The sequence below is a fragment of the Pezoporus occidentalis genome, unplaced genomic scaffold (assembly GCF_034315485.1).
Source record: "Pezoporus occidentalis ecotype Australia unplaced genomic scaffold, CSIRO_AGI_Poc_V1 ctg76, whole genome shotgun sequence".
Classification (NCBI taxonomy): Eukaryota; Metazoa; Chordata; class Aves; order Psittaciformes; family Psittacidae; genus Pezoporus; species Pezoporus occidentalis.
In genome coordinates this window covers 1,932,161-1,942,674 of record NW_026916115.1, presented here as the reverse complement: position 1 = coordinate 1,942,674, position 10,514 = coordinate 1,932,161, and positions in this window count along the sequence as shown.

The following is a 10,514-nucleotide window of genomic DNA, read 5'->3' as shown; positions in this document are numbered from 1 at the left end:
AGGAAATCTGGGGCCCATTGGAAAATGACCATGCAGAAAGCTAATGAAGGAGACTGAAGCAGAGATGTAAGGAGCTGTGCCTTGAGCAGGGGCTGTACAACCCTGCGAGGAGGTTCAGAGGTTCCTGACTTCTGTGGTCCCATGTTCAAGCTGGGGGCCTGCTTCAGTTATCTTGCATAGGGTGTGACTGAAATGGAGCTGAGATTGCTCACAGCTGTCTGGCCTTGGGCTGCTTGCTTCCAGCACCACCCTCTCCGCCGCAGGAGGCCTCTTTTGGCTGGAGGGAGGTGAGAACTGTTGATAAGTCCTGAGGAGACACCCCCCCCATCTTCCCCTGCCTGTCACCAAGCTGCAGCGGGCTGGAGGAGCTGTCCCCGTGTCCCTGCCAGATCACTGCTAGGTGGCAGCAGAGGCTACCTCTGTGCTCCCTTCAGCCTAAAACGGCGAGGGGCGGGGGGGGGGAGGGAGGTGAGGAGCTGAAGAAGATCCTGCTGGGTGGGCAGCATCCCCGTTCCTGGCTGGGAGTGCCTGGAGATGTAACTGGGGACTTTCGGGGATGGATGCAGTGGGGGTCTGGTAGGGGTGTGTGTGAACACTGGGAGCTTACATGTGTGCAGAAAGTGAGCATATTCTGTGCTGTTAACCACTGCACTTTTTGTGTGTTCTTCCGAGGTACCTGTTGGAGGTGGGGTGCAGGGCTTTGCTGCTATTCCATGCTGGTGCTTAACTGATCAGGATATATTTTTTCCCATGAGTTTTTGCCAGTCATGAGTCATCTGCAGGTGCTTGACTAGTTTTCCACACCCTTTCAAGACAAAAGGTGTGTGAAGAACTGTCCTTTAACCCTGAGCCTGGACAGCCCCCCAGCACCCAAGGGACAGAAAACCCACCTGGAGCTGCTCCCCTGCTCCAGGGTGACCTGGGCTGATCTTTCCCATCTGTGCGGCAGCATTTCCCTCCCCAGAGCAGCTCAGGTCATGTTTCTCGTGCTTAGCAGGTCCCTGTTTGTATGTTTATTGCCTAAGGCAGTAGAAAAAGAGAAAGATGCCTCAGGGACTGAAAAGGGATGCTGCATTTGTGTCCCTGCTCTGGGGCATTGCTGTGCTGGTGCCAGTCAGTGGGGAAGGAGAGGTGGCTGTGCCAGGCATCAGGAACAAACCTGAGCAAGACATGAGGGACTCAGCCCCGCAGAGGTGTCTGATGAAAAGGAGGAAGGTGTCCTGCCCTGTGACAACCCTCTCTCTGCAGGTGTCAGGTCTGTGCTGGAGAGGCTAGGAATCCCCCCATCCTCATGAGGAACAACTCCATGGGACACTGTGGGTCCTTTTGCTAGAGAACCCTGTGTGTGTGTGCCCCTTGTTCTAGAGTGGGGATGAATGCAAAGGGGTCCCACTCCTCCGAAAGAGAGCATCTTGGGGTGGAGCTGCTTTCCTTTCCTTTGCTCCCCATTTCCACCCTCCCCATAGCTGTGGGGCAGCCATGTTCAGGCAGAGGTTATCGACTGGGAGTCCCCCAGGCAGAGAACCAAAATGTTTAGAGCAAATTAAAAATTGAAGGGCAGCGCAGCTCTGCAGCTCTCCCTAAAAGCTGGGGTGAAGCAAACACCAGTGAGGTGTGTGCTCCAGGGACTTGCTAATGGACTTGAGTGACGTGTGGGGTCTGGGGTCAGCCCTGCCAGCAGGATGGAGCTGGGGCAGGCAGCTCTCCTCCCCACTGAGGTGCTGGGGAGCAAGTGCTGGAGGTAGAAACTGAGGTTTCCATTGGAGATGGAAACAGAAGGTCAGTTGGGGCCAGGCATGCAGGAGCAGAGCCAGACCTGAGCCAACAGGAGAAGGACCCTGGGGTGAGGGTGGGTCTGGGGAGGTGAGGAGTGATGCTCTGTGCAGGGATGTCACTTTGGCAGGGGGGAGGCTATGGAAGTGGTGTCTGTGAGCAGCTGCCTGGCTATGGCAGTAACCTGGTGCTTTGAGTTTTAAACGGGCTGTCAGGAAGCATTTAGCTGACAGGGAGGAGGCTGCGAAGTGACAGCTTGCTTCAGATGAACAAAGTGCTGCAGAGGCAGCAAAACAAATGCCTCCCTCCCGGTGCACAGCTGGGCTTGTCAGGGCTAAGGCTGGAGTACCCAAGCTACATGCTGAGGGCATGGGGGGTCCTGGGATGGCCTCTGCTGTTGCTGCGGCTGGTGCTAGCTCAGTGTGGTTGAAGTTTTCCAGATCAGTGCATCAGCTCATCCCCACACCTCTGCACATGTGGCTCAACCCACGCTTTGAAAAATGGGGTTCAAAGCAGCAAGTCATTTGGGCTTAAAAACCAAAATCTAGTGCTTCTGACCCCAAAAAGCTTTGTCTCTTTATTTTTAGATTTTTTTTTTTTATTTTTTTTTTTCTAAGATGGAAATTGAATCTTTTCCTGGTTTGGGGAGAATAAAAGTGCACTCAACCCTGCATCAGATTGTTTCACTTGACCCATGAGTAAATTCTTTTCTTTCCTCTGACCTGGAAGGATTTCTTTTTCTTTCCATTTGGCAAGAAAAAGGAATAAGCTAATTCTTGATACAGGTCACTGCAAAACAAGGTCTCTGGCTGGAGCTAGCTTTTCAGCCTGAGCAATGTGCCAAAACCCATCAGCTCTTCCCACTGCTCCCGAGTGCATGCACTGGTCCCTGGAGTGGCTCCCTTTTTCTTGCAGTAAAAAGCCCCACTTTCCCCTGCATTTTGCTGGGAGCAAACACTGCCAGGTGAGAGAGCAGCCTCTGGCTGCTGGGCTTCAGATGGGGGTGGTGCTTGTGCCTTGTTGGCTTTTTGGAGGATGACTTTGTGGCCACCCCAGCATGGTTTGTACAAGCTAGGCCCCACTTCATCTCTGCAGAAGTCACTTTGGGTGTGTTTGGGGGAAGATGCTGAGATATTCCTGCTTGCAGGAAGGAGGGTGAAGGAGAGCTGGGGCAGCCAATGCTGCTGGAGCATCCCTCAGGTGGGAAATGGGTCAGTGTTATTTTAGTTGAACCATGGCTGCGCTCTGTGGCGGATGAGAATTGGTATCAGCTGCAAGGGTCTGTGCACATCCTATCCCACAGAAATAGGGGTTGTGAGTGTCCTCCCGAGCACCCACTTGCATCCAAGTGAGTCCTCCCATCTCCATCTTGGACCTGGCTTCTTGGGTGTTGTTTCCAGCATCAGTGGCACTGCTCCAAGTGCAGCACCCAAAGAAGGGAGGGGGGAGTTGGGTTCTTGCAGGTGCTGTGCAATGCCTTGAGCTTGCAGATGGCAAGAGGAAGGGGTGAGCAGCACATGGCATGGCATGCTCTGCACCCACAGTTTAGGGAGGTAGAAGTACCATCCCACAGGGACCAGTTGGATGTGGGGCTGTTCCTGTTGAAACCCTTCACCATTGTTGCTGGTGTTCACAATGGGTTAGTAGGGCAAGCAAGGAGGGCTTGGGACAGGCAAGGCTCGCCCCAACCCCTGCTGCCCTCACCCTGTGTGTGTGTGGGCTCCTCATCCTCTACCTGCTGCCAGGAGGGTTTTTTTCTGGTTCATCTCTTCCAAGGCAGAAGCTGATTGCAGAGGGGTTGAGATCTCACTTGTGCTTTTAATCCCGTTGCTGTCAAGCTCCATTAGGAGGTTTGGCTTCATCTTGCTACCTCTGGGGCTGGGCCGCTGCTTGCCCAGCCTGAAATGAGGACAACCCTGGGTTGTGCTGGAGTGGGCAGGGGCGGTAGGGATGCTTTCGGGGCCATCATTGCCACTGCTCTCCCCAGTGCTTCCAGCTGTCCAGGGTGCTGCAAGGAGAGACTGGCCTGGCTGCTTTGGGAGCAGGATGGAAAGGAGTTGGGGTGGCAGCAAGTGCCATTTCCCAGCCATTGAGGGTATTGGAAAACCTGTCAGCACTTTGCAGCAGGAGCCCGTGCTGTTCTCTGCACCAGGAGTGTGGCTCCATTTCTGTAACCTGCTCACGACCTCCCTCTGCTCTTGTCACAGCACGTGTGGCTATGTTCATGCTGTGTGTAGCCAGGCATCCCTCTCTGTGCTGCTGCATGTGGCTCCTAGTGCCTCAGCGGGAGGTAATGCAGCTGGAGAAGGCGACTGTAGGAAGGAGAGCTAATGGGCTGAGCAGCCTTCCCTGCCTCGTAAAATGGGCTGCACAGCTCAGCAATGGGAGGGGAAGGTGCTGTCACTCATCCCTGCCCCAACCACTGTGAGCTCCTCCTGGGATTTCCAGGGTGCTTGCACTCCAGGCACACATGCTGCAGGGAGGCTGGGGGCTGTCCTAGGACCAGCTTGCTCACAGCAGTTTTGCAGCTCTGTCTGCTTGTGGGCTTGCAGCTATTCGGGAAGGAGCTGATACATGATGAGAGCATGGTGAAGGGCAAGGAAGATATGAATACAGACAGCAGGAGCCCTAAAAGCACCAGGGCGCTGGCTGAGTGGTCATCAGGGTAATGTCTCAATTTTACCCAACCTCCCTGCTAGCTATGCTGGAGCAGAGTACAGCCGGGCTGGTGTTCTCATGGCCAGGAGCAGCCAGCGCCAGGGTTTGGCAGGGTCTGCTGTGTTGATTATGGCCAGAGCATGGCTATGAAAGGCTTCTGTGCAGCCAGGGAGGCTGACTGCTCTGCTGCAAAAAAGAGCATGGGGAATTTTCAAGGGGCTGCTGCTATGGTGGAGGTCTTCATCCCTACCCTGTGCTGGGGCTTAGGGATGCTGGTGCTGGTCGGGGGTTGGGTTAGCACCTCTGCAACCCCTGCCTCTTGCTGGTGCCCTCTGAGCTTTTTCCTGGCCAGCACAGGAGCCTGGCTTCGTCCCCATGGGTTTGCTCTGTGCTGCCATGTCACATGGACAGCTCGCTGCTGATCCCTGGCAGGATGCTCCAAGCAAACCTCGGAGCTTGTGTTACCCTTGAGCCTGGAGAAGTAGTCAGTGCACATGAGGTAAGGCCACACTTGGCTGGAAGGAGTTAACTTTCTGCTCTGTCTGTCCTTCCCATCCCCCTGAGAGTCACCCAAACTCCTGGGACCAGTGGGCTGCAGTGGGCTTGTCCCCACACTCAGTGGTGGCCCAGCTTGGAGCTGCATGAACCACAAGTCCCACAGGGCATGTTTTCCCTACAAATGCAGTGCCGCGGCTCTGCCTGTGGCAATCGATGAGCCTCTGCCAAGCCAAGCAGGGCTGTGGCTTGGCAGGCAGAGACCCCTCAGCCGATCGATGCACTCCCCTGCTCGGGGAAGTCCCTGCCTTCCATGAGAGCAACCCAGGATCACCTCTTCATGCCCCCTCTCCCCTACCTGGGGGCTCTTCCACAAGCAGCAGGGCAGGGTGAAACCCCCAAGGGCTTCTTTTCCTTGCTGGAGAGCCCTGGGTTGCTCACATGGTGCAGTGTTTCTTTTCTGGCTCCAGAAAAGCTGCTCTGCTCCTTTGAATATTTAGGCTTTGTGTTTGTTGGGAGGGTGCAAGGAAAGGTGTGGCTTGTGGCCGTGCTGCACCTGCTAGCGATGGGGAGAGGAGTGGAATTTTCCCTGTGGGAGCCCCTGTGCTGGCCAGGGAAAGTCCCAGATGTTGCTCCTTTCCCCTCTTTTTACCCCGAACTTGCCCAGACTCCCTGTGTAGAAGCCTGCTTCCTTTGCATGGCTTCCGCTGTGTCTCCTGGGGAGGATGAACCCTGAGCGATGCATTTACCCAGCTCACGGCAAACATCCCAATTTTTGGCTGAACAGTCAAAAATGTGACGTGATGTTCCCCCCGCCCTGTCCTGACTATCTTCAGGTAATGCAAAGCATATCCACAGCCCCTGGCAGGACTTGGGAGCACACAGACAAAGCTCCACATTGCACATTTGCCACTAAACAAGGAAAATAGCTAAGACAGATGGTGAACAGCCAACAGCTCCTTAACTGGGCGCTTCAAAATCACAGCATAGGGCGCAAAACAAATCTCCCCTGACAGCTCCAGATGTGACTTTAAGAGCCTCATAAATAGAAAAGGCAGTCCTGGCCCAGGGCTGGGAGAGCCTGCTGTGGGAATTCCTGGCAGCCAGGATGCTTTCTGGGTGCCTTGCGTTGCATCTCAAGCATTGCTGCTCATGCTGCTGATGGCTGAGGGTCCTTTGGAACCGGTGATGCCCAAGGCTTGAACACCCCATGAGCTGCATGGATTTCTCCTCCACAGTTTCACTTGCTGCATCTTGGTCCCGCTGGGTTCTCTCACTGCCTCCCATGCCTTGGGAGGGGGGATACTGAGCCAGCTCAAGGAGAGAAGTTGAAATGGCTCTTGCTTCCAGGCTGATGATCTCGAAGTGGGATGGGTTACTCCTACCCTGCTGCCTGATTGCAGTCCAAAGCTGTAACTTCCCCCCCATCTCAGGATATAAGATAGAGAGGGGCTGAGCTTTAATGACATTTATCTGTGTTTGGGAAGGAGACAACATAATTCTCAGCTAACAATATTACCCAAGGCTTATTCTGCCTCTCCTGCACAAAGACAGATGCCACTGCAGGCTGCCTTGAGTGTCCCCACTTGTTTCCTGTCTAGCATGGGCAACCCTAGCCTTCACCAACCAGGTTATTGTTCCTAAGTGGTCACATTGATGGAGAAGGATCCTTTTTTGGGGAACATGACCTTCCTAGATCAGCTCCCAGAGGAAAACATCCATCCACCCCATTAAATGGGTGCACAAGTGTCACCGCAGGCCTCTCCTCCCCCCCACTGGGTTGGGATTTTCTCTGCAGCCCTCTAAACATATTAGATTTGGGGGTGCACAGCTGCACAGAGGCTTCCTGTGACACTAATGTATGGGCATGTGCCATCCCTGTGTTGCAGGGTGGGCACATCACTTAGATAACGGGAGGGTTTGGGCCTGCAGGGTAGCCCATGCTGAATGTTTCTTGTGCTGTTGGGCTTGTTTTCCAGTGCTTGTGCAGGCAAAAGCAAACCCACTGAGGTGTATAATGACAAATTCATATCTGTTGGGAATGTGCTGTGGAGGGGAAAGCTGTGCATTAACTCTGTGCTCCCCAGGCGGGCTTGGGAGGCTGCAGGATGTGCTTCCAGAGCTCCACTGGGAGGGCAGAATGTGCCCTGAGGTGAGGACATTGCAGCATGGCATCCAATGCTGTAACCAGCTCTGTGCCCGCTCCTACACACCCAACCAGAAACACAGGGGTGCTGAAGGCTCTGCCTGACTCCCAAGGCCCTTTCCATGTGTGAATGCCCCCATTTGAAGCCCAGTAGCCCTGTTCTTGAGTGCCAAAGTTAACTAAATAGCTCCAAACCTGTGAGGAGCAGGCTGGATGCTGGTGGGGATGGTGTTTTTCACTATCAGGCTTTTCATGATTGATACAGCTGCCCCAGGCTCTGCTAAAAATGAAAATAAAAGCAAATTCCAAAGTAGAGCAAGATAAATTTCCATGCCAGCATTGGCAGGTTCAGCTCCTGAGCATCCTTCTGCATCAGCATTTTGGGCCAGTGGAAACACTGGCCTGAACAGGAAGGAAATTATTGATGTGCTCAAGTCCACAGATATAAGATGTAATAACACAGGGCAGGCGCAAGCACCAGGCTTCAGGCACATGCTGCATCCCTGCAGCATGGCTGTGCCTGTGGGGGCACACACGTGGAAGTCTTGCAGGGTTTCCATGCGTCAATGTTGCTGAAGAAAGACCAGCACAAGGGTTAGCTGCAAGGATTCATCCTAACAAATAAGGGAGTCAAGTATCAGTGTGTGGTAGTGAAGCCTGTAGGCTTAGATTTTTTACAAGAGAGGAAAGCCAGAAGGGAATAGAAGTGGTTTATGGTATGTTTTAAAACTAGTCAATAAAATCCTTTTCGGCGCTGGGAAGAAGAAATCTTATAAAACTTACACAAGCTCCCCATGACTTTAGCTGTAATAATTAAGAGCTTTAAAGTCAGTTGTACATGTGGGTACTGCAATGTCTGAGGGCTGCAGAGGGTGACTTTCTGGGAGGTTCACTATCCCTGTGCTGCCAGGGTGCCTGTGCACCCAAGGCCTGAATAGGCTGAGCTGCTCCGAGCTGCTTGTGGTGCACCAGAAGTGGCAGACACTGAGATGGCAGCAAGGCAGGGATGCTTTGCAGGTGCTTTGTGTTGCCCTTGCCCCAGAAGAAACTGTAATAAGAACTTAAAAGGTATTTTGGATCAAACTGCTGCTCGATTTACCAGGAGTGCTAGCCCCAAGCACTCCCAGTTGGGCTTCCCAAACTATGTGTTTTATTTAAAACCACACTGACTGAAAAGAACAACTATGGGTTTAATTTTCTGCCCCACGGTGCAGCATTTGTCTCTCCCATTTCTGAGCTTTTCCCAGCCACCACAAAGGTGGGAATTGCACCTTTTGTGTTCTGTTTGTTCACCCCTGCACTGCTTTAAAAAATAATGAAGTTACAATAGGAAATGTGGCTTGGGGGAGAAAAATCAGACCAGTGGCAAAATCATGGAAGCTGATAACCCTGCTCACCAGAGCAATGCTGTTTCACGTTCCCTTTGTCGTGATCTTCTGCAGCACCCACCTGCTTTGGGCTGGAACCACGGAGGTGATGGAGGACCATGATCTGGATCTGGGCAATCTCAGCCCAGTGTTAGCCAAGTGACTCCTTTATCCCAAAGAAACTCTTTTCTGTGTCCATCCATGGGAACAGCAAAATGTCAGTTCCTGAATTAGCCTCCTGTAATAATGCCTCCTGTGGCCCTGGCAGTGCTTTCTGAGGGGAGAAGTGTCTGTCCCTGCATCCTGGGCTGTCATCACCTCCTCACATCCTGCCCAGAGCAGCCCAGGAAATTAATTTCTCACTTCTCCTGGCCTCCTACTCCTCTGGATGTCTCTAATTCGCATCCCGCCAGCATCTCTGAAGCCCAGCTAAGGGAAAATGCACCTCCACTACCCTTTGCAGAAATATTGTGCATGCTCGCCTTTCTCTCTTTATGCTGCTCTGTATTTACCAGCCCTCTGATGTGCTGGAGTCGGTAATGAGTATTTCTTTATTGGCAGGAAAACAGGGAGGCTTCCCCTGGCCTGGGCTGTGTGCAGATGTATGTGTGCACCAGGCAGCCCTGCGCCCGCAGCCGGCAGGCACTTAGATCCTGCAGCACGGAGGGTAAGTGCTGTGTGACAGGATCCACTTATCTCGCCTTTGCATTTCATAATTCATCCTGCCCTTTTGCTAACGGCACAAAGCCATTTGCATCCAAACGAGTGTTTATTTCCTCCCAGCTTGCTCTGCCACTGGATCCTAGGGAGAAATCAGCGAGTCGGGCTCCTGGCACTGGCAGCAAGCAGCTGTGAGGGCTGGGCTGGAAGAACGGGGGGAGCGATCTATGGACACCGGGATGCCCTGACTGATGGCGAGGGTGACGGAGGAGAAGGTGAGTGTTTTTTTCTCCCCAGCTTTAGAGCTTGCTCTGCAAGGAGGAAAAGTATTGGTGGTGTCCTTTACTTAGAAAAGGAGAAACAGGTACAGGAGTGTTTAACTTGACTTGCTGTAGCAGAGTTCTTGCATTAATCCCACCAAGCTGCACTGCCTTGCAGTAGCTCTCATGCCCCATAGAGACTAAAACCCGAGAAAAACAAATGAACGCATGTTTTCCTTGCACAGTAACCCTTACACATGCAGCGGTCAGCTCAGGCACAAGGCATGAGATTCAATTATCTTTATCCTAGCTCATAGAGGTGAGCAGCTCTGTTTCCGAAGATGATGCCAGCTGTACCTTCTCCATCTTAAACTCTTGGTTTGGAGCTTTAAAGCTTCCAGCAGCTGAAAACACTTACTGGGGGCAAAAGCTTTCCGTGTGCATGTGTTCGTGCTTCCCGAGTGCCAGCATGTGCTTGGGGCCATGGAGCAATGGGCTGGGCTTCCAGCAGAGCAGGCAGTGCCGTAGTGCAGCCAGCCTCACGCTGGGAAGCTGATGTATGCTGAAGGTCAGCTCTGTTTTACAGAGAGTCATGGGGAGGGGGTAATCTTGACATCCTCACCCTCAGCTCACCCCTCTCACAACAGCGTGATGGGTGTTTTTCCTGTCTGCAGCGCCAGATCACTGCCTGTGCTGGCAGCCAGAAGGGTGTCATTATCTGGACATAGTGGGATGGAGGGAGCAGGAGCTGGAGCCTCCAAACCCCTGGTATGGGGCCGAGTCAGTGGTGACGGCAGCACAGAGAACCCTGACAGGACAGGGGGTGCTTGGGTGGCTGCGGGACCCAGGCTTGGGGATGCTGCAGGTTTGATAGTGCAGGGCTTGGCTTTGGGGGTGCCCTGGGGGTACCCAGGAGTCTGGAGGTGCCATGGGGATGCTGCTCCCCCGGACAGAGCTGCAGCACTGGGGTGTAGCTGGGGGAGACTGAGTGGGTGCACCCCAGTTTTCCCGTCCCTGGGGCAGGCACCTGGGCGCTGATGGGCCGTGATCCGACGCCCCAGCCTGGTTGCCCGCCCGCGGAGTTGGGGGACCGGCCAGCGGCTGCCCTCCCCTGCAGCAGGCGGGGCGGGGGGCGGCAGCGCCGGCCCGGGCAAA